Source organism: Somniosus microcephalus, unplaced genomic scaffold (genome assembly GCF_052327205.1).
Source record: "Somniosus microcephalus isolate GS21.2 unplaced genomic scaffold, FLI_Smic_1.0 unresolved_chr1, whole genome shotgun sequence".
Lineage (NCBI taxonomy): Eukaryota > Metazoa > Chordata > Chondrichthyes > Squaliformes > Somniosidae > Somniosus > Somniosus microcephalus.
The window spans coordinates 58,611,934-58,624,868 of record NW_028225179.1 but is presented as its reverse complement, the minus strand read 5'-3'; positions in this window follow the sequence as shown (position 1 = coordinate 58,624,868).

The following is a 12,935-nucleotide window of genomic DNA, read 5'->3' as shown; positions in this document are numbered from 1 at the left end:
GAAGGTCATTGATGAAGCAGCTAAAGATAGAAGATAGGAGCAGGAGTGGGCCATTCGGCCCCTCGAGCCTGCTCCGCCATTCAATGAGATCATGGCTGATCAGCCAAATTCAGTACACTGTCCCTGCCTTTTCCCCGTATCCCTTTAGCCTTAAGAAATATAACTAACTCCTTCTTGAATATATTTAATTAATTAGCCTCAACTTCCTTCTGTGGTAGAGAATTCCACAGGTTCACCACTCTCTGGGTGAAGAAATTCCTCCTCATCTCTGTCCTAAATGGCTCATCCCTTATCTTTAGACTGTGACCCCTCGTTCTGGACTCCTCTGCCATCGGGAACATCCTTCCTGCATCTAGTCTGTCTAGCCCTGTTAGAATTTTATAAGTTTCAAAGAGAACCCCTCATTCTTCTAAACTCCAGCGAGTATAAGCCCAATCGACCCAATCTTTCCTCATACGTCATTCCTGCCATCCCAGGTGTGGTCTCACCAAGGCCTTGTACAACTGCAGCAAGGCATCCTTGTTCCTGTACTCGAACCCTCTCGCTACGAAGGCCAACATACCATTTGCCTTCTTAATCGCCTGCTGCACCTGCATGCTTACCTTCAGCGACTGGTGCACAAGGACATGCAGGTCTCGTTGCACTTCCCCTTCTCCCAATCTATTGCCATTCAGATAATAATCTGCTTCCTGTTTTTGCCACCAAAGTGGATAACCTCACATTTATCCACATTATACTGCATCTGCCATGAATCTGCCCAATCACACAACCTGTCCGAATCATACTGGAGTTTCTCAGCATCCCCTTCACAGCACGCAAGCCCACCCAGCTTTGCGTTGTCTGCAAACTTGGACATATTACATCTAGTTCCCTTGTCTAAATCATTAATATATATTGTGAATAGCTGGGGTCCGAGCACCAATCCCTGCGGAACCCCACTGGTCACTGCCTGCCACTCGGAAAAAGACCCATTTATTCCAACTCTTTGCTTCCTGTCTGCCAACCAGTTCTCTATCCAAGTCAGTACCTTGCCCCCAATCCCATGTGCTTTAAATGTACATGCTAATCTCTTATGCGGAACCTTATTGAAAGCCTTCTGAAAGTCCAAATACACCACGTCCACTGGTTCTCCCTTATCTATTTTACCAGTTACATCCTCAAAAAATTCCAGTAGATTGGTCAAGCACGATTTACCTTTTGTAAATCCATGTTGACTTTGACCGATCCTATCACTGTTTTCCAAGTGCTCATCTTTTCTAATGGATTCTAGCATTTTCCCCATTACCGATGTCAGGCTTACCTTACCTATAATTCCCTGTTTTCTCCCTACCACCTTTTATGAATAGTGGGGTAACATTAGATACTCTCCAATCCATGGGCACTATTCCAGAGTCTATAGAACTTTGGAAGATGACCAGCAATGCATCTACTATTTCTAGGGCCACTTCCTTAAGTACCCTAGGATTTAGATTATCAGGCCCTGGGGATTTATCGGCCTTCAATCCCGTCAATTTCCCTAACACCATTTCCCTACAAATACTGATTTCATGTAGATCCTCCCTCTCATTAGCCCCTATGTTCCCAGACATCTCTGGGAGGTTATTTGTGTCCTCCTTTGTGAAGACAGAACCAAAGTATGTATTTAATTGGTCTGCCATTTCTTTGTTCCCCATTATAAATTCCCCTGATTTTGACTGCAGATGGTTGGGATGAGAATGAGAGGTGATCTCATTGAAACCTGCAGAAATCTTACAGGGCTTGACAGGGTAGATGCAGGGAGGATGTTTGCCCTGGCTGGGGAGTCCAGAACCAGGGAGAACAGTCTCAGAATAAGGGGTTGGTCATTTAGGACTGAGATGAGGAGAAATTTCTTCACTCAGAGGGTGGTGAATCTTTGGAATTCTCTACACCAGAGGGCTGTGGAGGCTCAGTCGTTGAGATAGAGATCGATAGATTTTTGAAAGTAAGGGAATCAAGGGAAAGTGGAGATGAGGTAGAAGATCAGCCATGATCTTATTGAATGGCAGAGCAGGCTCGAAGGGTCAAATGGCCTACCCCTGCTCCTATTTCTTATATTATTTACAGCCTCCTTGTGTCCTCCTCACAGCTTACTTTCCCACCTCGCTTTGTGTCATCAGCAAACTTGAACACATAACACTCGGTCCCCTCATCTAATTCATTGATATAGATTGTAAATAGTTGAGGCCGAAGCAGTGATCCTTGCGGCACTCCACTAGTTACAGCCTGCCAATCTGAAAATAACCCATTTATTCCCACTCTTCCAGGTGAAACAGCGATTTACTTGAACTTCTAACAATTTAGTATACTGTATTCGCTGCTCAGGATGCGGCCTCCTCTACATTGTGGAGACCAAAGGCAGATTGGGTGACCGCTTTGCGGAACACCTCCGCTCAGTCAGAAAGCGTGACCCTGAGCTTCCAGTTGCCTATCACTTTAATTCTCCGCTCCACTCTCACTCTGACCTCTTCGTCCTCGACTTCCTACACTGTTCCAATGAAGCTCAACGTAAGCTTGAGGAACAGCACCTCACCTTTCAATTAGGCACCTTACGGCCATCTGGACTCAACATCGAGTTCAACAATTTCTGATCATATCCTCTGCCCCCATTATTTCAGACAGCCGCTGTTGGTAATTATTCTACTATTGCCACTTACACCTCGAGACCCATCTTTTGTTTCTTTGCTTGTCCCACTAACATCCCCTTGTGTCTTGCACCATCATCCCTTCTGTCATTTAATCTCTCCTGTCTTCCACACTATCACAGACATTCCCTTTTGTTCTTTCCTCCTCTACCCCCTTTCCCTACCTCTGTACCCCCTTTCCCTACCTCTGTACCCACTTTCCCTGCCTCTGTATTTGTTTAAATCTTGTTACATCTCTAACTTTTACCAGCTCTGATGAAAGGTCATCAACCTGAAACGTTAACTCTGCTTCTCTCTCCACAGGTGCTGCCTGAACGGCTGAGTATTTCCAACATTCTCTGTTTTTATTCACTCTGTCTATCTATTTATCTCTCTTCCTCTGACCCTGTCACTTATCTTGTTCTCTTCCTCTCTCTTTCTCTGTTTCTGTTTTTCTATGTCACTCTCCCTGTTTCTTTCCCTCTATCCCCCACTACCTCTTTCAGTCTGTATTTTTCAGTCCCTCACACTCTGTCTCTCTCTCTCACCTTTGTCTGTCTTCTTCACTCTCTCACTTTCTCTGTCTCTCTCTCTCTGCCTCATCTCTATCTCTGCCTCCCTCTCTTTCTCTGCTCTATATCTGTTTCTCTTTCTTTCTGTGTCTCTCTTTGTGTCTCTCTTTGTGTCTCTCCCTCTTGTCTATCTCTTTTTCCCTCTCTCTATCCCTCTGTCCTTCCATGTTGTCTCTCTTTCTCTCCCTCTTGTCTCTGTATCGCCCCCTGTCTCTCTCTCTTTCTCTGTCTCTCTCTCGCTGTCTCTCTATCTCTGTCTCTATTTTTTCTCACCATCTCTGTCTCTCTCTTTCTTCCTCTGTGTCTTTCCTGCTGTATCTCTCTGTCTCTCTCTCTTTCTCTCTCTCTCTCAGTCTTTCCTATTTTCTCTCTCTGCTCTCTGATTTTCTCTCTGTTTCTCTGTCCCTCTCCCCTTCTCTCTGCCTCTCTCTCACTTGCTCTCGGTTTCTATCTCAATGTCTCTCTTTGTCTCCCTCTCTCGATCTTTCTCTCTGTCTCCTGCTCTGTCTATATTTTCCTCTGTATCATTCATTTCCTGTCTTTCTTTTTTCTGTTTATCTCTCTCTATCATTCACTCATTCTCTCTCTCTATCTTTCACTCATTCTCTCTCTCTATCTTTCACTCATTCTCTCTCTATCTCTCTGTCTTTCTCTCTGCCCATCTCTGCTGCTTTGTTTCTCTCTCCCTCTCTCTCGCTCTCTCTCTCCCTCGCCCCCTCTCTGTCTCCCTCTTTGTCTCTTTCTATCACTCGTGGTCAGCAGTGTCCCCTGCTGGTAGGTGCTGACACTGAGTGTCTGGGCTGACACAGGAGATCAGACCCTTGGGCTGAGGTACCAGTGATGCAGCCCGGGTCTGTGGAGCCTGAACCTCAGCGACAGTCTGTAACTGCGGAGATGAGTGGGGGAGAAAGAAAGGAGAGATCAATGTAAATTAATCACTAATGTTACCAGAGTTACTGTTAAATGGGGTCAATGCTGGCTGCATTTCACCAACAGGCCTCCAGGGGGAGAGAGGATGTTTTAGGCAATGGTAGCAGAGAGTGTTACACCTCAATATTCCTAGAATGATACAGCAGAGGAGGAGGCTATTCGGCCCATCGTGCCTGTGCCGGCTCTTTGAAAGAGCTCTACAGTTAGACCCACTTCACTGCTATTTCTGTAAATTTCCCCCTTTCAAGTATTTATCCAATTCCCTTTTATAAGTTACTATTGAATCTACTTCCACTGCCCTTTCAAGCAGTGAATTCCAGATCATAATAATTCACTGTGTAAAAAAAAATTCTCATCATCTCCCCTCTGGTTCTTTTGCCAATTATCTTAAATATGTGTCCTCTGGTAACCAACGCTCCTGCCAGTGGAAACAGTTTCTCCTCATTTAATCCATCAAAATCCCTTGTAATTATATACACCCCTATTAAATCTCCACTTCACCTTCTCTGCTCTAAGGTGAACAATCCCAGCTTCTCCAGGCTCTCCACATAACTGAAGTCCCTCATACCTGGTACCATTCTGATCAATCTCCTCTGCACCCTCTCCCAGGCCTTGACATCCTTCCTGAGGTGTGGTGCCCAAGAAGTGGGGACAATTCTCCAGCTGAGGCCTAACCCAGTAATTTATAAAGGTGTCACATAACATTATTATGTAAATGTAACAAGTTCAGTGTGTAATATCCACCAAACACGCTAACACCTGGATTCAGAAGGTGACCAGCGAGAACGTTTCCTTGACAATATTTCCTGTCCCAGGATCGACAGTGTTGGAACTGTAGAGTCAGCTTGTGTGAGCAACATTCAGTGGAAGACCAGCTCTCTCTGCTGGATGAGGAGATCCCAGACAGACTGAAGACTGCAATCGTCTCTCTGAGATGCCAAGGATACGAAGCAGAGTGAATCCTGAGAGATTTCTGTAAGAGCTGTTGAACATGTTTGGAGGAAAGATCACATGTAGTCCTCAGGTGAAAGAAAGGAAGAACTTGCATTTATATAGCGCCTTTCACGACCCCAGGAAATGCCAAAGCATTTTGCAGCCAATGAAGCAGGTTTGAAGTTTAGTTATTGTTGTAATGTCGGAAACACAGCAGCCAATTTGTGCACAGCAAGCTCCCACAAACAGAAATGAGATGAATGAACAGATAATCAGTTTTAGAAAAGCAAAATACTGCGGATGCTGGAAATCTGAAAAAACAGAAAATGCTGGAAATACTCAGCAGGTCAGGCAGCATCTGTGGAGAGAGAAACAGAGTTAACCTTTCAGGTCGATGACCCTTCGTTGGAACAGAATCTGTTTTAGATGTTGGTTGAGGGATAAATATCAGCCCAGGGCATCAGGGAGAGCTCCTCTGCTCTTCTGAAATTTACTGTGGGATCTTTTAACATCCACCTGGGCCGGGGGGTGGTGGGTGGCAGAAGAGGCCCTCGGGTATACCGTCTCATCCCAAAGACGGCATCTCCGACAGTGCAGCACTCCCTCAGTACTGACACAGGGGAGTATCGGCCTGGATTAGGGGGCTCAAGTCTCTGGAGTGGGGCTCAAATCCATGACCGCCTGACTCAGAGGCGGGAGAGCGACCAACTGAGCTGGGTGAAAGAGCGGGGTGTAATTGGAGGGAGTGAAGATTGAATCCACATTCAAAAGTCATCCGTTCTCTCCTGTTCCCATTTAACAGGTCAGTGTCTCGTGCCCTTGAACATGGGCATATGTAGAGGGAGAAACACTGGGACAAGTATTTTGAAGTGAGATGATATCGATCGATAGGCACATGCTGGTTTAAATGCAGGATATAACAACAGAAAATGCTGGAAAAACTCAGCAGGTCAGGCAACATCCGTGGAGAGAAATTTGAGTTGACGTTTCGGGTTGGACCCTTCTTCAAAACTGGAAAGAAAAGACACTAGATCAGAGGCAGGGCTGCGATCGGACAAAAGAATAAAAGAAACAAAAGAAGTAAAAGAGATTAGAAGCTAGATCAAACACGAGAAGGGAAACTGAAAGTAATGAAGATGAACAAGGTTGAAGAGCCAAACGGAGATCCCGTCGAAGAGAAGAGCAGAACTTCTTCAAGGTAGGCATTCCTAGAAGAGGTGTGGCAGTGAACCAAACACTAGTACGATAGCAAAATACTGCAGATGTTGGAAATCCGAAATAACAACAGAAAATGCTGGAAAAACTCAGCAGGTCAGGTAACATCCGTGGAGAGAAATTTGAGTTGATGTTTCGGGTTGGACCCTTCTTCAAAACTGGAAAGAAAAGAAACTAGATCGGAGGCAGGCCTGCGATCGGACAAAAGAATAAAAGAAACAAAAGAAGTAAAAGAGATTAGAAGCTAGATCAAACACGAGAAGGGAAACTGAAAGTAATGAAGATGAACAAGGTTGAAGAGCCAAACGGAGATCCCGTCGAAGAGAAGAGCAGAACTTCTTCAAGGTAGGCATTCCTAGAAGAGGTGTGGCAGTGAACCAAACACTAGTATGATAGCAAAATACTGCAGATGTTGGAAATCCGAAATAACAACAGAAAATGCTGGAAAAACTCAGCAGGTCAGGCAATGCAGGATATGTTGTGTAAATGTGGGAATTTTCGATTACAAGAAAGCTACTTTAAATAGGTACAAACTAGTTTAATTCATACATGATTTTAAATTATTCAACCACTGTTAAAAGTTAGAGTTGTTTTCTGAAATTTAAGATATGCCATTTGAATTTATAGATAAGTTACAATAAGTTACACACGCACACACACATATATATATAAGAACATAAGAAATAGGAGCAGGAGTAGGCCAATCGGCCCCTCGAGCCTGCTCCACCATTCAATAAGATCATGCCTGATCTGATCCTAACCTCCAATCTACTATCACTCTACAACCCTCCCGAACCCATGTGATCTCCTGGGAGAGGCAAAAAACCAGATAAAAACCCAATGGCCAATTTGGGAGAAATAAATCTGGGAAATTCCTCTCCGACCCGTCTAGGCGATCAAAACTCGTCCAGGAGATCAGTGTCCCGATATTTTCTGCAGTACTTACCTTCTGTAAAAGGTGATCTCCACCCCAGCCAGGAACAGGAATAGAACCATCTCCTGAAATCTAACACGTAATTAGAACACAAGAAGTAGGAGCAGAACCAGGCTACATGGCCCCTGGGCCCGCTCCGTTACCCACAGGGCCATGACCGATCCAAAGCTAGACTTGTACAATTTCCTGCCCGCTCCTCATAACCCATAATTCCCTTTACTTCTAAGAAACTGACTATTTCTGTTTGAAATTTATTTAATGATGTAGCTTCCACAGCTTTCTGGGGCAGCAAATTCCACAGACCTACTACCCTCTGAGTGAAGAAGTTTCTCCTCATCTCAGTTTTGAAAGAGCAGCCCCTCATTCTGAGATTATGCACCCTAGTTCTAGTTTCACCCATCATTGGGAACATCCTCACCACATCCACCCGATCAAGCCCCTTCACAATCTTATATGTTTCAATAAGATCGCCTCTCATTCTTCTGAACTCCAATGAGTAGAGTCCCAATCTACTCAACCTCTCCTCATATTTCCACCCCCTCATCCCCGGGATTAACCGAGTGAACCTTCTTTGTACTGACTCGAGAGCAAGTATGTCTTTTCTTAAGTATGGACACCAAAACTGTATGCAGTATACCAGGTGCGGTCTCACCAATACCTTGTACAACTGCAATAATACCTCCCTATTTTTATATTCTATCCCCCTAGCAATAAATGCCAACATTCCATTGGCCTTCTTGATCACTTGCTACACCTGCATACTAACTTTGAGTTTCGTGCACCAGGACCCCCAGATCCCTTTGTACTACAGGACATTCCAGTTTCTTGCCATTAAGATAATAACTTGCTCTATGATTTTTCCTGCCAAAGTGCATAACCTCACACTTTCCAGTATTGCATTCCATCTGCCAAAACTCTGCCCAATTACTTAGCCTATCTAAGTCCCTTTGCAGGTTTTTTATGTCCTCCTCACTCACTACTTACCTTCCCATCTTTGTATCATCTGCAAACTTTGATAGGTTACTCTCGGTCCCCTCCTTCAAATCATTCATATAGATTGTAAAGAGTTGAGGTCCCAGCACTGACCCCTGCGGAACACCACTAGTTACTGATTGCCAGTCTAAGAACGAACCATTTATCCCAACTCTCTGCTTTCTGTTAGATAGCCAATCCTCCACCCATGCCAGAATATTACCCCAATCCCATGATTTTTATATCTTGAGCAATAATCTTTTGTGTGGCACCTTGTCAAATGCCTTTTGGAAGACTAAATACACTACGTCCACTGGTTCCCCTTTATCCACCCTGTATATTACGTCCTCAAAGAACTCAAGCAAATTTGTCAAACATGACTTCCCCTTCATAAAACCATGCTGACTTTCTCCTACTAAATTATGTTTATCCAAATGTCCCGTTACTGTCTCCTTAATAATGGACTCTAAAATTTTACCAACCACAGATGTTAGGCTAACAGGTCTATAGTTTCCAGCCTTCTGCCTACTACCCTTTTTAAATAAGGGTGTTACATTAGCAGTTTTCCAATCTGCCGGGACCTTTGCTGAGTCCAGGGAGTTTTGGAAAATTATTACCAATGCATCCACAATCCCTACCGCCACTTCCCTCAAGACCCTAGGATGTAAGCCATCAGGTCCAGGGGATTTATCCGCCTTGAGTCCCATTATTTTACCAAGTACCACTTCCTTAGTGATTTTAATCGTATTTAGCTCCCCGCCCCCCCGCCAGAGCCCAGAGCCCCCCGTTTGTCCAGTGTCTGGGTATTCTTAGTGTCCTCTACCATAAAGACTGATACAAAATAATTGTTCAGCGTTTTTGCCATCTCCATGTTTCCCACCATTAATTTCCCGGTCTCATCCTCTAAGGGACCAACATTTACTTTAGCCAGCCTTTTTCTTTTTATATAACTATAGATAATTTGGCTATCTGTTTTTATATTTTTTGCTAATTTAATTTCATAACCTATCTTCCCTTTCTTAATCAATCTTTTAGTTATTCTTTGCTGCCTTTGAAGACTTACCAATCTTCTATCCTCCACTAGATTTGGCTACTTTATATGCCCTTGTTTTTAGTCGGATACTATCCTTTATTACTTTACTTAGCCACGGATGGCTATCTTTACTTTTACACCCTTTTTTCCTCACTGGAATATATATTTTTTGAAAGTTGTAAAATAACTCCTTAAATGTACACCACTGATCATGTACCATCTTACCCTTTAATCTATTTTCCCAGTCCACTCTAATCAATTCCACTCTCATACCTTCATAGTCTGCTTTATTCAAGCTCAGCACGCTTGTTTGAGATCCAACCTTCTCACCCTATAATTGAACATGGAATTCAACCATGTTATGGTCACTCATTCCAAGGGGATCCTTTACTAGGACATTTTTAATTAATCCTGTCTCATTACACAGGACCAACTCTAAGGTTGCTTGCCCCCTGGTCGGTTCAGTTACATACTGCTCAGGAAACCCATCCCTAATACACTCAATGAACTCATCTTCAAGGCTGCCCTGCCCAATTTGATTTGTCCAGTTAATATGATAGTTAAAATCCCCCATAATTATAACTGTTCCCTTATTACAAGCCTCAACTATTTCCTGATTAATACTCTGTCCAACAGTGTTGCAACTGTTCGGAGGCCTATAGACTACGCCCACTAGTGTTTTTTCTCCTTATTATTCCATATCTCCACCCAAACTGTTTCACTATCCTGATCCTTTGACCCAATATCATTTCTCTGTATTACAGTGATTCCTTCCTTTATTAACATAGCCACCCCACCTCCCCTCCCTTCCTGCCTGTCCTTCCTGATTGTTAAATAACCTGGTATATTTAGTTCCCAGTCATGGTCACCCTGCAGCCATGTTTCTGTAATGGCCACAAGATCATACCCATATGTAGTTATTTGTGCCATTAACTCATCCATTTTGTTGCGAATGCTACGTGCATTCAGACAAAGAACTTTCAAATATGTTTTGTGACACTTAGTTCCTGCTTTTTCCCCTTTTACTACTTTACCTTTTACTCCATACCTTCTGTCCCTTCCTGACACGCTCTGTTTTTTAATTCCCCCACTGCTACCTAAGTCTATGACCTTCTCCGTAGTCATTTTTATTATTTGCTCTCTAGAAACCTCCCCCCCACTAGTTAGTTTAAAGCCCTCTCTACAGCCCTAGTTATATGATTTGCCAGGATTCTAGTCCTAGCACTGGCCAAGTGAAGTCCGTCGCAACAGTACAGCTCCCTCTTGTCCCAGTACTGGTGCCAGTGTCCCAAGAAGCAAAACCCATTTTTCCCACACCAGCCTTGGAGCCACGCATTTAACTCTCTAATTTTATTTACCCTAGCCAAATTCGCTCGTGGCTCAGGTAATGATCCAGAGATTATTACCCTTGAGGTTCTGTTTTTTAATTTGACCCCTAACTGTTCATACTTCTTTAACAGAACCTTCTTCCTTGTCCTATCTACTTCGTTTGTACCAACATGTACCACGACAACTGGATCTTCCCCCTCCCGCTCCAGGTTTCTTTCCAGCCCAGAGGAGTCATAGAGTCATAGAGTTTTACAGCACAGAAAGAGGCCCTTCGGCCCATCGTGTCTGCGCCGCCCATCCATCCCTGTCCAGTCTAATCCCATTTTCCAGCATTTGGTCCATAGCCTTGTATGCAATGGCATTTCAAGTGCTCATCCAAATGCTTCTTGAATGTTGTGAGGGTTCCTGCCTCCACCACCCTTTCAGGCATTGAGTTCCACATTCCAACCACCCTCTGGGTGAAAAAGTTCCTCCTCAAATCCCCTCTAAATCTCCTGCCCCTTACCCTGAATCTATGCCCCCTTGTTATTGACCCCCCCACTAAGGGGAAAAGTTCCTCTTTATCTGCCCTATCTATGCCCCTCATTATTTTGTACACCTCAATCAGGTCCCCCCTCAGCCTTCTCTGCTCCAAGGAAAACAACTCCAGCCTGTCCAGCCTCTCTTCATAGCTGAGGCGCTCCATCCCAGGTAACATCCTGGTGAATCTTCTCTGCACCCTCTCCAAAGCAATCACATCCTTCCTATAGTGAGGCGACCAGAACTGCACACAGTACTCCAGCTGTGGCCTCACCAGCGTTTTGTACAGCTCCATCATAACCTCCCTGCTCTTATATTCTATGCCTCGGCTAATGAAGGCAAGTATCCCATATGCATTTTTAACCACCTTATCTACCTGCTCCGCTGCCTTCAGGGATCTATGTACATGTACACCAAGGTCCCTCTGACCCTCTGTACTTCCTAGGGTCCTACCACTCATTGTGTATTCCCTTGCCTTATTTGTCCGTTCAAAATGCATCACCTCGCACTTTTCAGGGTTAAATTCCATTTGCCACTTTTTCGCCCATCTGACCAACCCGTTTATATCGTCCTGTAGCCGGAGGCTTTCCTCCTCGCAATTTACCATCTCACCAATTTTCGTGTCATCTGCGAACTTACTGATCATACCTTTTACATTTTCATCCAAATCATTTATGTAGATCACAAACAATAAGGGACCCAGCACCGATCCCTGAGGTACCCCACTGGACACAGGCTTCCAGTCACAAAAGCAACCTTCGACCATCACCCTCTGCCTCCTGCCACTCAGCCAGTTTAGGATCCAACGCGCCAAGGCACCCTGGATCCCATGGGCTCTTACCTTCTTGACCAGTCTCCTATGCGGGACTTTGTCAAAAGCTTTACTGAAGTCCATGTACACCACATCCACAGCATTTCCCTCATCCACCCCACGAGTCACCCCCTCGAAAAATTCGATCAGATCTGTTAGACATGATTTACCCTTGACAAAGCCATGCTGACTATCCCCGATTAATCCTTGCCTCTCCAAGTGGAGATTAATTTTGTCCCTCAGAATTTTTTCCAATAATTTCCCCACCACAGATGTTAGACTCACTGGCCTGTAATTCCCTGGTTTATCCCTGCTACCCTTCTTGAATAATGGTACTACGTTAGCTGTTCTCCAGTCCTCTGGTACATCCCCTGTGGCCAGAGAGGTTCTGAAAATTAGTGTCAGAACCCCTGCAATCTCCTCCCTTACCTCCCACAGCAGCCTGGGATACATCTCGTCCGGGCCTGGGGATTTATCCACTTTTTGGCCCGCTAGAACCGCTAGCACCTCCTCCCTCTCGATGCTAATATGTTCAAGTATGTCACAGTCCCCTTGCCCGATTTCTATGTCTGCATCGTCTTTCTCCATAGTGAACACAGATGCAAAAAATTCATTTAAAACCCCACCTACATCCTCTGGCTCTACACACAGATTGCCACTTTGGTCCCTAATGGGCCCTACCCTTTCCCTGGTTATCCTCTTGCCCTTAATATACTTATAAAACATCTTAGGATTTTCCTTTATTTTGCTCGCCAGTGTTATTTCATGGCCCCTCCTCGCCCTCCTAATTTCTTTTTTAAGTATGCCCCTGCACTTTTTATACTCCTCTAGGGCTTCTTCTGTCTTTAGTCTTTTGTAACTGCCAAAAGCCCCCCTTTTATTTCTAATGCATTTTTGTATATCCCTTGTCATCCAAGGTTCCCTTTGCTTGTTGGTCCCACCCTTGACCTTTACAGGAACATGTTGGCGTTGTACTCTCTCTATTTCCCTTCTGAAAGTCTCCCACTCTTTTGATGTGGATTTTCCTATAAGCAGCTGCTCCCAG